The 20,796-nt window shown below is 35.0% G+C and overlaps 1 long non-coding RNA gene across 2 annotated transcripts; it reads right to left on the reverse strand.

Annotated features, from left to right (window-relative positions):
* Positions 1-13,304: 13,304 nt before the first annotated feature.
* On the reverse strand, positions 13,305-15,703 carry LOC110913958. Of its 2 annotated transcripts, none has more exons than XR_002578423.2 (5): positions 15,648-15,703; positions 15,021-15,113; positions 14,832-14,921; positions 14,708-14,760; positions 13,305-13,714 (listed from the first exon to the last, which is right to left on the reverse strand). It is a non-coding gene; the product is annotated as an uncharacterized LOC110913958 (long non-coding RNA). The 2 variants fall into 2 exon arrangements; XR_002578422.2 differs by having other exon boundaries at positions 14,636-14,760.
* Positions 15,704-20,796: the final 5,093 nt, after the last annotated feature.

Raw genomic sequence — 20,796 nt, forward strand, 5'->3', positions numbered from 1 at the left:
ACCATTCAGCAGTAAATAAAATAAACACCATTCAGTACAAGAATATAACACCATTCAGTAAAAGAAATATAACACCATTCAGAAAAAGAAAAAAAATACCATTCAGAAAAGAAAAAAACACCATTAAGAAAAGAAAAATAACACCATTCAGAAAATAAAAAACACCATTAACAAAAGGAAAAAAACACCATTAATGAAAAGAAAAATAACACCATTCAATAATCCTTACATCTCTGTATCATCTTCTTCTCCGCTGCCGGCACCACCACTGCCGGTCCGCCACCGCCATTACAAGTGGAAAACTCACCTTCCACATTTTATAGAATTAAAAATTCACATTATATTACAAAACCCTATTTTCTTTTTATAATCACAAACAAACGCCAACAACAAATTCACTTTTCCTTCTTCTCTGTTTACGTTTTCTGTTTGCACATATATTTGGCATAAAAATCGTTGGTGGTGACCACAGGCTGCGGAACTACTAGTCGATTATCACGCTTCATCGGAAGATTTTAGACGGGAGGCCAGGTACTTTGGTGATTGAATCGTTTGTTGTAGGTGTGGATGAGAAAGTACCAAAAATCAGTTAACGCTCAAGAAACCCCCAATAGCTCACCTGATTATTCCTTCTCGAAACTCTCAACCGACTTTGTGTCTTTATTAACCGCACCGATCAAATTCCGGTCACAGTGCGCCGTTGCAGTTACTCATAATAATCACCGATGGTGCTCACCGGAGAGGACGACGTAACAAGGGATTCTGTTCTGAATATGGAAGAAGAAAGAGAGAGAAAAAGAGAAATTAGGAACGTATGATAGAGAGAGAACAAAATTGTAGGTATTTTGATTTACAAAATGAAGATAAAAAGACACAAATGCCCCTAGATATTTCAATTCAATCCAAATTAATAAAAATATTATACATTTTGGTCCCTATTGATCTCAACCATTAGATCAAAAGATCTAATGGCTGAGATTCTTTCTTACCTTTCTCACACTTTGGGCCTTTTTTACAGGATCCTAACTCTATATATATATATATATATAGAGTAAGGTTAACATACAAAAAGCCTTATCATACATCACATAGGAGACAATGGTAACCGTTGGATCAGGGGTATAATCACGCATGGGACCACATAATCATGCATGGGACCACATAATCACGCATGGGACCACATAATCACGCATGGGACTATAATCACGCACGTTCTATGATAATAACGCATGTTATATTTTTTGTCATGTATGTTAATGTAGGTTAAGCCTTGAAGTACATTATACTTTCTCTCTCTCTTTCTCTCTCTCTCTCTCTCTATATATATATATATATATATATATGTACGTACCTATATATATTTGGTGATACATGTTTCATCTTAAATGAAGTCGAATGAAGCATTCCTATTGGTTGAAATTTATTCTTTTTTCTTCTTACAAAGAATTTATTTTCATTTAAACCCTCAACTTACAATATATTCAAAACAACTAAAATTTCAAACTTTTTTTTTAACAATTTTAGTTCCCTAAAAATCCAAATAACACAAGAAAACAACAAAATAGTCAAACCATACCCCGAAAGAGTGATGAAGATGTTGTTTTCGTGAGTTTGGTGGTCAAAATTTACTACTCTCCTGCGAAATCCGAAGTTGCTGCTGCCTGATGAAAGACCTGTTGTGCGCTGTTGTTGGTGTCGTGGGTCTGGGATCACAAAACAAAGAACGGGACGAGAGAAGGAAAGGGTGGTGGGCTGGGTTATTATATTTTAGTTCAAATTAGATTATTATATTGGGTTGGGCTTGGGTTATGGAGTGTTTATTGGGCTAAAGGTTAAGAGAAAATTAACTGGGTTAAGTGAAAGTTAATTGTTTTGAACACCGAAAAAGCAGACCCTAGTGGAAAAAAAATACTGGGTCCGCCACTGCACGTCACGTTTCGTGAAATTTGTTGTCACGGTAACATTAAGATGTTTAAGTATATAAGAGAAGCGTAAAAAGTTGTGGTACGATTAAATTAAAAGAAATATATATAAAATAGAAACGCTGATAAAATGGGCCGCTCATTTTCTTCTTGGTCTTGGGTGTGTCGGACACTTGGGCTTCGTAAGCTAAAAGGACAGGCCTATTATTATTAGTATATATTTTAATTATATATACTAACAAATGATGAAGGCCCTTAACAACATTGTAGGTTTCTAGGCTTTATATCTCTGCAAAAACCCATCTTCAAACTCAACCAAAATGGAGGATTCGCAATGGAAGTTTTTACAGATACCTTCGATGCCAGTGGTGGCGAATTGGCGGTGGGGGAAGGAGTGGAGATTTTTTTCTGAGATAACTCAATCGAGAAATGCATCCTCCATACGGTCAGTAGTCAGAGTTGGATGCATACCTGAGCCACCAATTCCGGGGAAAACCCGCCGCCCGAAGGCCCATTGCGGTAAAACCCGGTTTGGCTCGGTTTTGAACTGGCGACCTCCAGAGAGGCCTAGTTCTAAACATCATTGCCACCACCAATGTCCTTTAAAGTGATGCTAGTAGGAGTTGAACTTAGGACCGTTGAACTTGGGACCTTAATGAGAGAAACTAAATGACTAACCACTAGATCAACTTATTAGGACAATAATTAGGTATTTTGAGTCGCATTTGGGCTTCCACTGCAACATTATAAATTTATTCTATTGTGATTGCGATTTATTTACTTAAAAAACTAGCTAAGTTAATAGTGTTTTTTATGCATTAACCTTTCTTGGCAGTTTGGCACCTAAAAGGGACCAATGACTCGATAATATTTAGCAATTATTTATTTTTAAGATTTAATTTCTATAACCTTTCGGTATAATTTAATTAAAAGAGGATTTGTATTCACAATTAAATAATCTTTTTGGTATAGTGAGATATAACAAATGCCGGTACAACACCGATGCCGTTACGAACATAACCGATACGTTCATCGGTATTGATATTATCAAAACTGGTACCAGTGTTTGATTGATATAAAATGTGCGCCGATAGCTTCTATTTTTATATTTGGGTTTTATGTTATACCGATTGCCGGCGTATCGTACCAATACCATAGCGAATTGAGCCGATACCAACGGAATTCACGTTACGTGAACCAACCTGATACCGATTGGAATTAACAATTTATTCAATCCCGGTCCCTACGAGAAAGCATATTTTTTTAGAAAATCGTCGGCAAGCACAGATGGTAAGTTTGTAGAAACCAAAATTGTGTTGTTTTAGTTTTATATGTATTCTTTCAAATTATCGTAACGAATGTTGGTTACCCAGGCTTACAAGACGTTGGAAGACGCATTTCATCGTCTTGACTACTGCAGAATTCAGATTCTATTTCATGACGAATACGATCTCTTCTATAGCGGGGTTGATTATTATTATTATTATTAGTATTAGTATTATTATTATTATCAATTTTTTAATTTATAGTTTTTTTCTTGCCTACTTGGTTACAACAACTTTCTGTCGTAGGGATGCTGCTGTGACATTTACGGATGACACAAATAAAGAAGAATATGAGCGAATAGCAAAAGAAATTGTAGAGAAAGGTGTTCCGATGACGTTTGGCTGATCATTCGGTTTTCTTTTGGGTGTTTCTTTTTTGTTTCCAGAAATTGTGATCATACTGTTTTGTTTGTTTTGAGTATCCATGAGTAGCTAAACATTTAATACTACATAGTAATGTTTCATGTTTACTCATTTCCTTGGATGCATTTTATAGTATGACCATTATACATTTATACTCTTCCTCTTACACTTAAAACACTCTCATAAGGTAAAACCTTTAGATACGAAAAGGGTAAAAGAAAAAAAAAAGAATAAAATTAAACTGGGCATGTTTGTTATCATGGTTTAAAGCTTTGTAAAGTCACACCTATAATATAAACTGATTGTTGCAACTTTTAGTCACGAATGACTAGTTCAAAAACACAAATACAAACACCCCTTTTGCAATGTTACAACAATTATATAATTTGTTTGTAAAGAAAATCCTAGAAATGGTTCATATTAATTTCATTATGTATCACTCATTTCCATTTACTATGATGATACATTTTATCAAATCTAGATGATGATGATGGTAATGAATTAAAATCGCCCTTTTTGTACTTTTTGAATATTTTTTATGGTTTCTAGGTTTGGTAGTAATATAGTGTTGGCCTATTTTGGGTGCAATTACTTTTAGAGTAAACTACAATTTGCATCCCTTCAGTTTACTCGTATTTTTATGTGAAAATGGTGGTTGTGTTGACCCAGTTTTCTGTTTGATTTTGTTGACCTTTTGAAACATGGTCTACAAATACGAGTTTTGAACCTTGATGTTTGTCCTGTTACACCAAATGTTCATCAACTTTAGACTTGATCGTATTTGCAAATCGAGTTGATCTCTCATATTGCTAAACCGAGGTGGTCGTTGGTCAATGTTTGATAGCTTGTTGAAGGCATGTTTCATGTTCGATGCTTCTGATGGAATTGGTAATGAGATGGAATGAGTTACATTGAGGAAACATAATTCTAATTGTTTTAAGGAACTAATAATTAATGTTCACTTCTATAGATAACAATTATTGTGATATTTTTATTTTTAACGACTCTAATCTAAGCCTGCTCTACTCATAAGTAATGTTCACTTCTATAAAAACAAACTCACTCACGACCATCACTCGCATCCTCTCTACCGACCAAAATTCAGCTCCCTAACCCCGATCAGTTCCCACCACCATCCAAACCACCAACCCGACCCTATTTAACCGCATCATCTAAGCCAAAGCTAATTCCCACACAAGCCTAATCTTCTGCCTTAAATGTAAACAACTATGCTTATGGGCCTTTGTTGAAGTCCTATGGCATCTCATCTTGAATCGGTCTCTATTATTATCACAATTGTATCTTAATCATATTCATTTGTGGATAAAACATTAGTAACATTCATCTTTTGAATATATCGTGTATGAAGTTACTATTTTAAATAAACTAATCTCACATTTACGGCGCATATCATTGTTAGAAATATTACTTTTTAGAATTCTAGTTTTATTACATGTCAGTTAACCTCAGTACGTGGAATAAAAAGGAAGAATCCACTAACTGTTTGTCAATCTCGTTTTTTAACGACAAATATTGTTTCAAATAAGACTCTGACTCAAAACCTCCTATTTAAAAGGTCAAAGAGCTACCACTTAACCAAAGGTTCCTTGACAAACTAATGAATAATCGTTCGTTTTAGCCACCCAATAATATTGAGCCGCCACTATCACGTGTAATTGTAAGATTATATATAAATAATGTGTTATATTTAATTGTATAGCCATTATAATCATTTATATTATACTAGATCATAATACATTAAACCTATAATGTATTAGTTGGTAATTGTTGATGGACCATATTACCCTTATTAACTAATTAGGTTTCCTTCTGGGTGTATATATAAGGAGATAACTAAAGAGGTAAAAAGTTACCCACTAATTATAACCATAGCATCACTAATTTCGTATACCTCTCTCTATCCATAACCATAACCGTATTCATCCCTAATTCGGTATTACCATCATCACTTTACACCCTATGGAGGAACCAGATCATCCTGACAAGTATGTCGAACACCATGGCTGCATCTCTGACTGGATTCTCTGCTGCCATGTCTGCTGTTACAGGTATTTCATTTATGTTTTTCATTATGTTTAAAAATAACTGATCAACAGTCATCACATCACAACCATCACCACTAGTCCATCGCTTGGGAATTTGATCAGATTATGATTTTGTTTTCAAAAAAATCTCTAGTTTGTGTATAACATAAGAACGTAATTTGTTTTTAACGTAAAAACATAAAAATAGACTAACTATAAGTCAAAGAAGTCAAAACAGGGATTGAGCAAGGAGAGACAGATTGCAATTAGCAATATTTTCTTCCTTTGACTTCAATATTGACTTTGACTTTCGAAACACAGGGTGTTACAGCTACGGTAGGAATTGAGTGGCGACCACCATGGTGTTCTTTTTCCGTCCTTGAGGGCAAGGACGATTTGAAGGGGCGGGGAGTTGATACGATCCGACTCCACCCGTTAGAATGAAAACCGAAAAGCCACGTTCAAATGGGTCATCACTCAACCACTACTTTTTCACGTTTGCATTTGCATGAGAATAGGGGTAGTTTTGTTTGCATTTTCCTTCCATGTTTTGTAGTTGAAATCACCTTTATTTCCAAGTCATTTTCCCTTTAAATTGTAATTTTTGCATTCATGAGAAATTAGAAACGAAAATCGTTTCAAAGTGTTTTTTACTTCTTTCTTTTATCTTACTATTAAGAGTGTTTGCCTACTACAAAAGGCTAAATCATTTGAGAGATTGACCATCTTGACAGGGGCGTAGCTTAAGAGGGGCTGGGGGGCCCAACCCCTCGAACTTTTCGCTCAATGGTGTTATATATGTAGTTTTTGTATAAAAATTTTTTGGTATATACGTTTTCGACCTTCCGGTTTTATAAAAAAATAGGTATATACTTTTAGGTCCGGCGACTTCCGACCCACCTGGTAGAAATTTTCAAGCTTCGCCACTTCATCTTCAATTGGTCTCTATTATTATCACAATTGTATCTTAATCATGTTCATTTGTGGATAAAACATTAGTAACATTCATCTTTTGAATATATCGTGCAGGGGCGTATGATTTAAGGGGCGGGGAGGGGCGTCCGACCCCCCGAACTTTTCGATCAGCAGTGTTATATATGTACGTTTTGTATAGGATTTTGTAGGTACATACGTTTTCGACCCCCTGTTTTTATAAAAAGAATTAGGTATATACGTTTTCAACCCCCAGTTTTAATTTTTTTATTTATATAGCTCAAATAAAATATTTAATTGGCCCAAATATTATAGCCCAAATAATTATATTTGGTAGAATACTAGAATGTATATTATATAACCCAAATCAAATCTAAAAAAAACCCAAATTCGTTTACTTTGGGACATCGACCAGAAGAACAGAAGCCACAAGCCAAAATTGCAGAAGAGGGGGAAAACGCAGGTTCCAGAACTGTTCGACTTCAGCTTCTTGTTCGAGAACAGAAGCCAAAACTCTGCTCGTTGTTGTGCTCTTGTACTCTTGTTCGACTTCTTCAATCTTCATAAGGTTAAAGGTATATGTGTTTTATCTTCAGGTTTAATTTTGGGTTGCAATTTATGTGATTTAGATTAAAATTAGGGGTGAAATTGGTCCGAATTTTTGCCATAAACTTGTTGAATCTTTCTGTAACTATGTCTAATTTTATTGTTTAATCTTATTATGATTTGATTTAGATAGAAATTAGAGTTTGAAATTTAGGGTGATTTGTTAACCTTTTTTGTTATTAGATTATGCTATGGGGAAGAATAAAATGATAACTTCATTTTTAATGTTTGAGAACGTTTTTTATTTGATATTTTAATGTTTGACCCGACCTGACCCGAATCGAATCACCGACGTCCGACCCAAACATACACCTTGAAACTACGCAATTGAAATTTGTTTTAGATCCGTTACCTTCCGACCCCCAGACTATTTTTTTAAGCTTCGCCACTGATATCGTGTATGAAGTTACTATTTTGAATAAACTACTCTCACATTTACGGCGCATGTCATTGTTAGAAATATTACTTTTTAGAATTCTAGTTTTATTACATGTCACTTAACCTCGGTATGTGGAATAAAAAGGAAGAATCCATTAATTGTTTGTCAATCTCGTTTTTTAATGGCAAATATTGTTTCAAATAAGACTCTGACTCAAAGCCTCCTATTTAAAAGGTCAAAGATCTACCACTTAACCAAAGGTTTCTTGACAAACTAATGAATAAGGGTATTGTTAAATACACCATAACTTAATGTTTTTAATTAAAAAGTCTGAAAAGTCAAAGAGCATAATTAAACCTTGTTTGACATTACTCCAACCACTACTCTCGTCGTGAAGAGTGCGTGCATCACACTCCCCATTGGTAAAGATAATGTCACATATCAAAATTCCACTTAACCAAAGGTTTCAAGAATGTCATTCCATCGCTAATATCTCCGGTGCAAACGGCTTTCGTGGAAGGAAGATCCATTATCGACGGACCACTTATCATTAGCGAGATCATGTCATGGGCAAAAAAGACCAAGAAAGGGATGTTCATATTCAAAGTGGATTTCGAGAAAGCTTACGATTCGATTAATTGGAAGTTTCTCTTATCCAATTGTAAAGCAATGAAATTTCCCAGCCGATGGACGAAGTGGATTGGTGCGTGTTTAAAATCAAGTTGGGCATCAGTTTTGGTAAACGGGTCGCCTACGTCGGAGTTCAAGCTACAACGAGGGCTAAGACAAGGTGATCCGCTATCACCTTTTCTATTTATATTAGCAATGGAAGCACTTGAGGTTATCATGAAGAGGGCGGGGGAAAGAGGTGTATTCAAAGGCATCAACCTTCCAAACAACGGTCCGTGCATGTCACATCTGTGCTACACAGATGATGTGATATTCATGGGCGAATGGTCCGAGACGAACATAAAAAACCTTAACCGCATTTTGAGATGCTTCTTCTTATGTTCGGGGCTAAAAGTTAATTTAGACAAATCAAGTATAACTGGCGTAGGGGTGGAAGGTGAGGAAGTTGAAAGAATGGCGGAAGTATTAAAATGTAGAAAAGTAACAACACCGTTTAAATTCTTGGGCCTAACGGTAGGCGTGAACATGAAAAGAGTCAAACATTGGAAGCCGGTAATCGATAAATTTAATACCAAACTTTCGGCGTGGAAAGCCAAATGTCTATCGTTTGCCGGAAGAGTAGTATTAGCGAAAGCGGTACTGGGAGCATTACCGAATTATTATTTTTCGTTATATCCAGCACCGAAGAAGGTCATAAATACCTTAGATGCGATCCGAAGAGATTTCATATGGGGAAGAAAGGCCGGAAGAGTTAAAATAAGGTGGATAGCATGGAGTAAAATGACTAGGATGAAACAATATGGTGGATTCGGGCTTGGAGACTTGAGAGTTGCAAATATCGCGTTCTTGATAAAGTGGTGGTGGAGATACAAGACGAAACCGGAGGAACTTTGGACAAAAGTCATAAAATCAATACATGAAAGTAAAAGAAGTAACAAACTTTTACCAATTAATAATGCTTTTGCAGGTACATGGAAAGACATCATCGGCATAGGAAAAGAGCTAGAAAAGATGGGCATAGTTGCAGCCGAAGAATTGGTAGCGGAAGCGGGAAGCGGCACACGAATAAAATTCTGGGTGGATAACTGGATTGGAGGAAGAGCACTTAAAGAAAAATATCCGGAGATATTCAAAATCATAAAAAACAAAAAAGCAAGTATTGCGGAATGCAGAATACAAACCGAGAACGAGTACCAATGGAATTTCGAATGGGTTCGACCTCCAGACACAGATAACGAATGGGCTCAGTGGACAGATTTGATGCAGGAACTTACTGGTGTGACTTTCAAGGCTGGAGAGGATCGATGGGTGTGGAATGCGGCTGAAAGAGGAGAATTCTCCGTGGCTTATGTTAGAAAACAGATAAATAAACTACAAGGAGAAGGTATAGAGGAACGATGGAAGTATTGGAATAGTTGGGTACCGCCAAAAATAAATTACTTCACATGGAGAGTTGCAATCGATAAAATACCCGTGAAGTCGGAGCTACTTAAGAGAGGTATCCAACTAAGTAATCCTTTATGTCTAAGATGTGAGGAACAAGAGGAATCGGCCATACACGTCGTATGCAAGTGCCCCAGTTCAAAGCAAGTATGGAAAAGGATAGCACAATGGCTGAAAATATCGATACCAGATGAGTTCGGATCATGCGCTGAAGCTCTTGAATTCGTGGAAGGCCAAATAGGTTCAGCGGAATGGAAGAAAATCATTAACGGGATTTTTCAAACGACCATGTGGATTATCTGGAAGGCAAGAAACGAAAAAGAATTTGACGGAAATTCCCGAAATGAAAACATCATTATTCAGGAGATAATATTGGAAAGCTTCGTCTGGCTAAAGAGCAGATCAAAATTGCAAAGCATCGTTTTGGAAAGATGGGTGGATTTTAACATTAGAGACATAGTAAAGTAAGTGATGAAAATGGGGGTGTAATGTAATGTTTTTTTTTAGTTTTATTTGTTTCCGTTTTGTAATTTTGGGTTTTTACAGCAGTTGCTGGCCCTGTTCTATTAATCATAGAATTTTACCGTTCAAAAAAAAAACATATCAAAATTTAAAATTTATATATAAATATTTAAAGATGTATTTTTTGAACGGTCACAGATTAAAATATAAATTTATATATAAATACTTAAAGATGTATTTTCTTAACCGCAACTAACAACATGTCAATCACCGTGACACCATGCGTTGTGGCCAAGGTCGACTACTTGTGTATTACACGGGTTGAATAAATATAATTTTATATACCAAATAATAAAAAAATATATATTTAATAATCACGTTTATTACATGAATTGAATAAATGTAATTTTATATACTAAATAATAGAAAAAGTTATATCTTTAAAAACCCCGTGTATTGTACAAATTGAGTAAATCTTCTATACTATATAATAAAAGAAACCTGTTTTGCGACACTTTTCATTCTCTCATTTAATTAATTAAAAATATTAAAGTATGATAAGATTTTATGATATTTATAATATAATTATATTTATAAATTATTACCTACGTATTACGTGTATTAAAGATGGTTTAACATACTTATCTAAATATTTATTATGGATAAATATATATATATATATATATATATATATATATATATATATATATATAATTTCCGTGATTAAAATAAAAATCTAAATTAATACAAACTAGATGATTTACGTATATATAATTGGTGGAGGGCTTGCATTTCTCTTGAGTACATTTGAATACTATGAGTACATTCGACAGCAATGAGAGAAGAGTTACAAAATCGATATCATAATCGTTCGTTTTAGCCACCCAATAATATTGAGCCGCCACTATCATGTGTCATTGTAAGATATATAATTAATGTGTTATATTTAATTGTGTAGCCATTATAATCATTTATATTATATTAGATCATAATACATTAAACCTATAATATATTAGTTGGAATTGTTGATGGACCATATTACCCTTATTAACTAATTAGGTTTCCTTCTGGGTGTATATATAAGGAGATAACTAAAGAGGTAAAAAGTTACCCAATCATTATAACCATAGCATCATTAATTTCGTATACCTCTCTCTCCCTCTCTCCTTAACCATAACCGAATTCATCCCTAATTCGGTATTACCATCATCACTTTACACCCTATGGAGGAACCAGATCATCCTGACAAGTATGTCGAACACCATGGCTACATCTCTGACTGGATTCTCAGCTGCCATGTCTGCTGTTATAGGTATTTCATTTATGTTTTTCATTATGTTTAAAAATAAGTGATCAACAGTCATCACATCACAACCATCACCACTAGTCCATCGCCTGGGAATTTGATCAGATTATTATTTTGTTTTCAAAAAAATCTCTAGTTTGTGTATAACATAAGCACATAATTTGTTTTTAATACAATATAATACAAAATTAAGTATTTTTTGTTGATATAATCTTTTATAAACGAAAATTTTCTTTTAAAATCGAGTATTTTTTGGTATCATAGTAAACGAAAATTTTCTTTTAAAATCGAGTATTTTTTGGTATCATAGACTACAACGAGTGCAGAGCTACCGCTGTGATCCCGTGACGAATGAAACTATTATGAGCGAAAAATATTGTAGTCGGTATTGGTATTATCGGAATGGTAAACGTAAGAGTAAAGTTAATATTTGCAGCCAGAATAGAGAGTGGAGAGAAGAGTTGACATGGTATGAGGTGATTGGCTAGGTGGAGTGTTTACCAACTCTCTATGTGGGTAGCACCCCCAGGGGCGGACCCACCCCAAGCCGTGGGTGTGCGGGCGCACCCCTTGAAAAAAAAGTTTCAGTGTTCTTTTACGCCGAAAATTCCGATCGCCCCCCTTGAAATTTTGTAATTGCCCTCCTTGAGCTTGGACCTCATGATAGAGAATACATGAAAAAAAATGAAATAGAAATAAAGAATCTGTTCACCGAAAAAAATGGTGAAAATAAGAACTCTAGTGGTGTGTGCAAATGAAGAAGAAAGAGAGAATGAGTATTGTTCTTTTTAATATGGACCCAGTAAAAAATTATTTTATATAATTTTATTTACCATATATAAATTTAATTTAATAACTGTGTATTGTCTAAGAGTTTTACTTTTATTTTTATTTGGGCAATTGGTCTGTAATAATCTCATCTAGACTTTATCGGCCATTAATAATCCCACATAAGAACATTCCCCCCAGTCCCACCAGTCTCACCTTTCACATATTTTTCCTACAATGATCCCCCGTTAAAAATACTTAACGGAGTTAACCTTTTTTCCAAATTACAAAAAGATTTTTTAGGGTTTTGATCAGAACGATGATACGAGTCCATTGATGTAAAACTTACTTCGAACTGGTGCTACAAGTGACTTGATTTTAGTTAATTGGAAATATAAACACCCGAATTAAAGCGTCATTTTCATCGTTTTATGGGGTGTAGTTACCCATCGGTAGAATATACCCATTTACGGCCTTAGCCCTTTAGGGGATGCCCGTTACTTGAGAAGCAATCTTAAACTCAACTCAAAACTATATTAGAATATTAAATACTCCGCTACACCTCTAACAATTCTACATTTTATTTTCTAACAACCTTGGGCACACTATTTATTATATTATATTATATTTTAAATATTACATAGTATATGAATAGTTTAATTTTGATGCGGGTAAACGATGTTAGGATCGCAAAAAGGTTTTTTATACCAACAATTTAACAGAGATTCATGTAGTTTCAAGGACCACGCGTGTTATGGCGGAAGATGTAATATACAACTAAGGATGAGCATTTGAGACTTGGTACCGGTACCGATGTCGAATTTCCAGTACCAAATTTTGTTCGGTACCATCGTAATTTTCGGTTCGGTATTACACATAAATACAGGTACGGTACCTTATCTAACATTTTGGGTACCGGTACCCACATTTACCGAGCTTATCCCTATATAAAATTGCCACATGAACAATCTGTGTAATTTAACTCTCATAATAATAATAAGATAAAATTAGGATCTAGTAAACACATCATAAAACCTTCAAGAAGTAAACAATAAAAATCCATCTGATATCACATTAGATCCCTATGAAGTGTGTGTGTGTGTGGTTTCTCAACATTCAAAATGAAAAATGTTACAAGTTGGAACGTAAATCTCAAAAGCAAACAAACTTCAAAGCCTAAACAAATTATTAAAAGAAAATGGTTGAATCGAAACACTTTACTAGAATTTTATTAAATTGTGAGACCACCTCATATTACATACACAAATTTCACAAACAAACTGAAAAGGGAGCAGGAAATATACACCTTCTTGTTATAAGGAGTACTCGATGGGAGATCAATAGCGCATGTTCAACGTTCAGGGTTCCTTTTGTTCATGAAACCAACCAGGTCCTTAGTTTTGGTGTCTTTTGTTCACAAAAAAAAAAGACGATAAAACACTCTTGCTACGTATAGGAGCCTGGACAACCTCTTGTCTAGGATTATCGAACGACCGAAATGACATTACTGTCCTCGGACCCTCCACATTATCCTGTCGAAAGAAAACATCAGATATAAACATTTAGTCGATATGTCTATAGCCTATTTCTTATTACAACATTTTTATAGTATCAATAAAAAATAGATCAAATGTGACAATTCTAACCCGTTTACTTATAAATTGGTCAATCTAGGTTACATTCTATCTCTGACGGGCTAAACAAATGTTAGATTCTCTGTTTTTTTAAATGAATAAATGGATTTCTACCGTTAATCTGCTTAGAGACGGAACCAAAAGAGGTAAGGAGTCCATGACCCCTCTGTTGAACCCTTTGATTATAAAAGAATAAAACTTCAGAATCAATTTTTTAACAGTAAAACTAACTTCCATTAAAACCAAAGACAATACAAATCAAAGTCCAGCAAGATGCTGAATGAAAATAAAACTTTATAACTACCATGTTTCACCATCTTACCACTTCTCCAAAGTGAGTGAGTCTAATAATATTACATTATGTTACATGTTTCACCATCTTACCACTTCTCCAAACTTTATAACTACCATGTTTCACCATCTTACCATTTCACCATTTTATAATTTTTCTGATTTTTTAGATTTTTTTTGGATTTTTTAGAAATTTTTTGATTTTTTAGATTTTTTTTTTAAGTTTTAGAATTTTATTTTTTTGATTTTTTTTTAGAAATTTTTTAGAATTTTTTTGATTTCTGGAATTTTTTGATTTTTTAGAATTTTTTGGATTTTAATTTTTTTTTTTTTTTTTGATTTTTTAGAATTGGATCAAAATGGCAATTGAAAAGATTAAAAATGAAAATCCCCAAAATACCCCTGGTTAAAAATGGGGTTTTTGGATGGAGTTAGGGTATGTGATCAAAATGACAACAAAAGGGAGAAGTCAGGGACCCAGAGGCGAAAAAAAAACTATTTGGACTAAAATGGCAAATTTGGACAAACCTCAGCGACTAAAATGGCAATTATAAAAAGACAAAACATCGTTATGGGTCAACCAAACCCAATTCGACATACTCGATGCATGAGAAGACGCAATAGCACGACCCGAAGTTTTCGGATCATCAATGCTGCAAAAACAAGCGTTCAGAATATTAATTACTCGTATGAAACAAGAAAAGAAAAAGATGTTTATGCAAACCTCATAGAGCTTGAATTCCTTTTCAATGTAGATAAGTAGATTTAGTTTCGGATGCTAGATGCCAACAAAGAGTATTTGCAGCTGGGGTACCTAATTTAAAAACCGACGTGTTAAACAATGATTGATACATCCCCGCAATTTTACTGATTAATGAATGAAATATGATTTGAAATGACGTGTATTTAATACCTGAAACAAATTGTCGAGGCCGTGACTGATAATGACTCTGCTTTGCACCGGTTTGAACCTGAGGGCTAAAATGGACCTTTTTGCTCACGGAATCTAGGTTAAGTGCAAGGATAAAGTCGTTAATTCATTATTTATAAACACAAAGGACAAAATTTATTAATATATTAGTTTTGAGAGTAAAATGCCATTTAGGTTTGGCCAGTTTTGCGACTTTCGTCCAAAGGTTGGTTTTTCCGCATCTGGATCCAAAAGGTTTGAAATCTTGCCCTTTCCATCCGGCTCGTTAACTCCATCCACTTTTCTTCGTTAATTCAAGGGTATTTTCGTCTTTTTTTTTTGTTAGCTTAAAGGGAAATTCGGTCTTTTTCAGGGATATTCACCCCTTCTTACATAAGGTGAAAAAGACTGAATTTCCCTTTAAGTTAGCAAAAAAGACGGAAATACCCCTGACTTAACAGAGAAAAATGGATGGAGTTAACGAGCAGGATGAAAATGGCAAGATTTCAAACCTTTTGGATCTAGATGCAGAAAAACAAACCTCTGGACGAAAGTGACAAAACTGGCCAGAACTCAGGGACGAAAATGGTATTTTACTCTAGTTTTAATAATGTAAGTTAATATTCTTACTAGGCAAACTGTAATGCTTATGATGTCGTGGTACAACGGCTAGCAATTGTTATTGCCTGAGAGCTTCTCTATCCGTGTATGTTTGGCATGTAAGAAGTTGCATAAAACGGAAAACAAATATATATATATAAATATATTAATTATCAATGGTGTCAGAACAACAGAATTTTTTTGTAAGCACACATATATCTATTCACCTGATGTAAACATGATATATGTAACCCTGTTGTTGAAATTTCTAAAGTTTGTTGCTCTAAAAGGTCGGTCAATTTGTAAGCGACAGTGCCAAGATGGTCAACCGCGTTTACAAGGGCGCGCACAGCATAATCTTTCAGGTTATCAAGGACCCTACAAGAAAATGAGTATAAATTTCCATAAGAGATAGTGTGAGTGTGTGTGTTTAGACGATACTTACACTTGTTTTTGTTCGCTATGAAGATAAGATTTTTCACAATATTCGGCTGCTGAATAAAGTTGAGGCCGTATATTTTTGAGTTCCTAAAATGAACATCGAACATGATTAGCAACGCGACAAGTAGATACTATTTAACATTTATAAATACAAATAAGAACAAATTATGACACTAGACTAAAGAGAAAAAAAAAAAAACCTTTCTTATTTAGCAATGCAAACAAAGCGACAATTAGGTATTATTTAACAGTGATAAATACACAAGAAAACAAATTATGTCACTGAACCAGAATATACTTCTCTAATTTAGCAATGCAAACAAAGGATAAGCACGCCATGTCAAAGCATCCATCTTGATTATATAATGTACTAATAGGAGAATCCAAAATTAAGACTATTCTAATAATTGTCCTCATGAAAATCTGCAATGTTTCTGCTTTTAACGAATCATATGAACCATAGCTAATGTTAATAATGACAATGAGCAGAGAAGTAATTTCAAGAAAATGTTACAACTATATCATTACAGAGGGCTTAAGGGGGTTGTTTGGGTATTATGTTTAAAGTAGCAATAACTAGTTAGTGTTTGGCAAAAAAAAAAAAAAAAAAAAAAATGATACTGATTCCGATTCTACAAGTCTCGATAATCACTTTTGAAACTCAAATCCAAACACATCCTAATTAAATTAACTCCAGCAGTGAATTTCAGGAACAATAACAAAGACTAAAAATAGGGAAATCACACCATGAATCCAAATTTGTGAATTAGATCTACAACAATCTAGTTAGAAACAATCAATCTATCCAATAGTCAACATTTCTTTGACTATAACACACATTTCCATTTCAAATCTAGTACATATACAATGCAGAATTATTACATATTTTCAGTCAATTAACACATATTGATGTGATTGGCAATCTCACTTCAAAAAACTAACATATACAACATAAATCTTGACTTTAAAGCTGACCAATTTGACTCAAAAGTCAAAACATTTCAGCTTTTTCAACATGCAATGGACTCACTCACACAAAACAAATCAAACAGTTACATAAAAGTCAACGATTACAAGGATACAACAACAACAACAACCAGATCTGAAACAAAACATATATAACAAATCAAATTAACCTGAAGAGCTTTAACGAAGCTGATACTCGGCTCCATTGACGGCTCGTTGAACATCTTTGCTTGATTCGATTGCTCCACTTCCATACAACAAAATTCGGGGAAATTAATTGATCATTTGAATTGGAGCCAAAGTAGCTCTAATTTTGATGAAATTGTGGAAGTGTTGATGAGTTAGGTGATGTGAGAAGATGAAATTGGTGTTGGATTGATTGGATTTGAAGTGATTTAAGGGTTAGGGTTGGTGAGTGAAGAAGAATATTATGGGGGAAGAGAGATCATCTGCAGAAGCAAATGTCAGAAGGAGGAGTTGTGAAAATGACTTTTTTTTTTTTTTGAGTTTATTATTAATTAAGGTGTTTAAAGTTTCTTTTTCAAGTAAATTGCCATTTTAGTCCCTAAGTTTTGTCTAAATTTGTCATTTTAGTTCAAATAGTTTTTTTTTTTTTTTTTGCCTCTAGGTCCCTGACTTTTCCCTTTTTTGCCATTTTGATCACATACACTAACTCCATCCAAAAACTCCATCTTTAACCAGGGGTATTTTGGAGATTTTCATTTTAAATGTTTTCAATTGCCATTTTAATCCAATTCCAAAAAATCAAAAAAATTCCAAAAAATCAAAAAGATTCCAAAAAATAATAAAAAATAATAAAAAATAATAAAAATTCTAAAAAATCATAAAAATTCTAAAAAAACCGTTTCGGCGCGAACCGTTTCGAACCCGAACCTTTTCGACCCGTACCGTTTCGAAGCCGAACCGTTTCAAACCGAACCGTTTCAACACGTACCGTTTCGAAGCCGAACCGTTTCAAGCCGTACCGTTTCAAACCGAACCGTGCCTTATCGAACCGAACCGTTTCGACGGTTCGGGTCGAAAGGGTTCGGTTCGAAACGGTTCGCATCGAAACAGTACGGTTCGAAACGGTTCGCGTCGATAAGGCACGGTTCGCGTCGAAACGGTTCAGCTTGAAACGGTTCGGGTCGAAACGGTACGGGTCGAAACGGTTCGCGTCGAAACGATTCAGCTCGAAACGGTTCGCGTCGATAAGGCACGGTTCGCGTCGAAACGATTCAGCTCGAAACAGTTCGGGTCGAAACGGTACGGGTCGAAACGGTTCAGCTCGAAACGGTTCGGTTCGAAACGGTTCAGCTAGAAACGGTTCGGTTCGAAACGGTTCAGCTCGAAACGGTTCGCGTTGAAACGGTTCAGCTCAAAACGGTACGGGTCGAAACGGTTCGCAGCGAAACGGTTCGCGTCGAAACGGTTCGCGTCGAAACGGTTCGGGTCGAAACGGTACGGGTAGAAACGATTCGCGTCAAAACGGTTCAGCTCGAAACGGTTCAGCTCGAAACGGTACGGGTCCAAACGGTTCGCGTCGAAACGGCTCAGCTCGAAACGGTTCGGGTCGAAACGGTACGGGTCGAAATGGTTCGTGTCGAAACGGTTCAGCTCGAAACTGTTCGGGTTTGAAACGGTTCGCGCCGAAACAAATTTTTTGGATTTTTAAAATTTTTTAGAATTTTTATGATTTTTTAGAATTTTTATTATTTTTTGGAATTTTTTTGATTTTTTGGAATTTTTTTGATTTTTTGGAATTGGATCAAAATGGCAATTGAAAACATTTAAAATGAAAATCCTCAAAATACCCCTGGTTAAAGATGGAGTTTTTGGATGGAGTTAGTGTATGTGATCAAAATGGCAACAAAAGAGAAAAGTCAGGGACCCAGAGGCAAAAAAAAACTATTTGGACTAAAATGGCAAATTTGGACAAAACTCAGGGACTAAAATGGCAATTTACTCTTTCTTTTTCACATGCGACCAATTTTGATTAGACGTTTCTGCTCCTAAAACAAACAATCTAAACTATTTTAAATATTGAACCAGTAAAAGCTTTTGTGACAACCCTCACTAAACCAGGTATCCGTACGATTTAATTAATAAATAATTGCTGCTTAATTACTGTGCTTAACTGAAATTGCCAATGAACTGCTACTTGATTTCTAGTACTTGTATATTCCTGCATCATACTTTGATTTCCGTCACTACATTACTTACAAGTTGAACCTTAGTGACAAACATGATGCACTAAAGCACAGTAGCATTAGAACGGATAACCTATTGAAAAATGCTGATAAAGCCAGCATCAGGCAGACACTGCCTCTAAAGGCCTGTATGAGCCAGAAATATTTTACTACACCCATGGTGAGTGTAGGGATACAAGGGTTGTAAAATTGCGTCTCTAGGAATAAGATATAATGACTGGATGTGCCTAAAACGTACTCTAAGCACGAAACACAACACTTTTATTAACATACTAGCTTCTGGCTAACTAATAAAGTGCCAAAACATGAGGAAAATATTCCTGACACTTTGTAGAATAAATAGTGTCACTAAAAATATTATTAACGACGCTTAAAAGCTTACTTAAGCACTTTAACGGATTACCATCCAACCGAACAACCGGACTAAACCCGGAACATGAAAATATGGCCAATAATATTATTGATCTTTTTCTGAGCCAGTTAGGGTCCCTGATTACCCTAACACCCGCATTAGAACGCATCACACCACTAACCGAGTTAACCCCTAATCTAACTTGGTTTAACATAACTAAACACTAACTATAGACTTGAAATCGAACTAGGGACCCCCCCCCCTTGGGCCGGTTCAATCCCCATGTAACTAGCTTGTACTATTTCTTGATTATAATATAACAAAGTGTCTCATATCAAGAGAACACTAGGACTTTTGGACCAAGATCTTGTCTTTGCCTATAAGTATCATCATCAACACACAAGATTAATCAACACCACATTCCACCCAACACAACTCTCCCTCTCCTCTCTAAAATTCTCGGCCGAACCCCCCTTGGGTCATCACCACCATTTTCGGCTCTTGTTCATCCATTCCAACATCACACAAGTGTTCGAGGTCACATATTGGGAGTCTTGGAGTAAACGGAAGTGGAAGGACCTCGTTACCTTGCTTTTATCCACCACATTTTCGCCTAGAATCTTCCCTAGCCCCGAGCTAGAGGTATAACACTTAAAACTCATTCTCGAACATATCTAAGGTGGTTAATAAGATTTGTAACGGTTAAAATGCGGAAACTTATCTTTTGAATCTTTAAAGGCTACTAAAACATGAATATAGTTGGTTAAAAGCTTAATACTTGTGTAAAAGTTGTAGTATTTGTAAGTGGTGATTATTGAGGCCCGATCTACGTTGTGGTAGCTCGGATCATCGTTTAACCCGACTTTGTTAAGATCATAGATCTTGACATAAGCTTGTTTCTATCGGTACAATGGTTAAAAGGTGAAACTCTACCACACGAGAAACATGAACTTGTGTAAAAGTGTTTTTACTTGTAAAATAGTATTTAAAACTAGCGGATCTACGTATGTACAAGTGGTATTTTCGTAGAACCAAGTGTCGAGAAAATCATGTTTTATAAAAGTCGGATGACACACTAACAAATATGATTTTACAAACCACAAGTGTATAAACACTTGTGAAATGAAAAGTTTCGACAAAATAACAATCTTTGAGAAAGATGACGGGAAGTTGTAAAGGATGATTTATTCTAAAAACAAGGTTTTTACGG

Source organism: Helianthus annuus, chromosome 2, assembly GCF_002127325.2.
Source record: "Helianthus annuus cultivar XRQ/B chromosome 2, HanXRQr2.0-SUNRISE, whole genome shotgun sequence".
In the NCBI taxonomy this organism is placed as follows: domain Eukaryota; kingdom Viridiplantae; phylum Streptophyta; class Magnoliopsida; order Asterales; family Asteraceae; genus Helianthus; species Helianthus annuus.